A 1,195-nucleotide genomic window follows, 5' to 3' on the forward strand; every position below is an offset into this window, starting at 1 on the left:
TAAATTACCCTTCCACAGTAGTTTCTTAACTAGAACATTATTAATACACACTTAAGTAACTGAGAATACTCTGGAACTTGCTCTGGCATAATTGGAATCCCACAAATTGAATAATTATCCCCATAATTCTAGCTGCAAAGTAACACATTAGGTTCAGGTTCAGGTACCCATAGACTAGATTACCTGTGCTGACAAAACTCTAGCAAGTCTCTCCAATAAACTGATAATAACATAAACAAAACATGGACAAAATGAACAATGGTAAAAATAGTACATCGAAATAAGTAATTGGCAACTCATCATGGTGACACAAACGCTGGCAAAACCTCAATAGAGCAAAAGTACAAACTATTATTTCCCTTACACAAAACCCTTATTCTCCAGTTACATTTCATAGCAAAATAAGTGCAAGCATTCTCTGTTATTCCCTTGTGCCCTTGTTTATATTTCCATACCAAATGACATGGCTTGAATATGTCTACCTACAGCAAAGCTGTTGTTGAGTTATGTCAATGTTATGAGAAATGCTGTGGAAGAATGAAGTGTTTTGTTAATATTTTCTTTAGAGATATTTAATGTAAAGTAGTTTTATGTCTCCTTCAGTTAACACATCAATAATTACTAAACATTTTGTATGATATTTCCTGTGCTGATTTGTGCTCCTTGTCTCAAAACTGCGATTATTGGTGTTTATCAGTCTCCCAATCAAATGTTCAAGGGTATGATTGTTGTTCCTTTTGTTAATTCTCTCACCTACCTGCTTCCATATACTCATTATTGATTGGCTGATGAAGCTAGTTGCATCTCGAAGATTTCAATATGACTTACCTGTCAGTGCTTTTGTTTTTATTAGAATTATAGTATAATTGTCATGTGTAGAGTGTATAGGAAGGAAAGTAAGTTCCTTAGTATTGAAAATGTGCATAAAGTTATTCAAAGGATTCGTTACATGATGGTTAAGAATTCTGTGTTGGGATCCAGCGCTGCTTGGAGCAGTAAGAGGAGAAAGGCATCGTGCTCGTGAGATTGTATGTTGCTGACATTATAGTTGACAGTACGGCTGCGACTGGTTTCAACTGGCTTTGCGGAAGTACTGGCGTCTGCATGCATGAATGCCGAAGCTACTATACTATGCTGTGGGCGGAATTAAGCCTTACAAAATGCGGGTTCAGTGATTGTTTTATGGCACTTATGG

Source organism: Schistocerca cancellata, chromosome 3 (assembly GCF_023864275.1).
Source record: "Schistocerca cancellata isolate TAMUIC-IGC-003103 chromosome 3, iqSchCanc2.1, whole genome shotgun sequence".
NCBI lineage: Eukaryota > Metazoa > Arthropoda > Insecta > Orthoptera > Acrididae > Schistocerca > Schistocerca cancellata.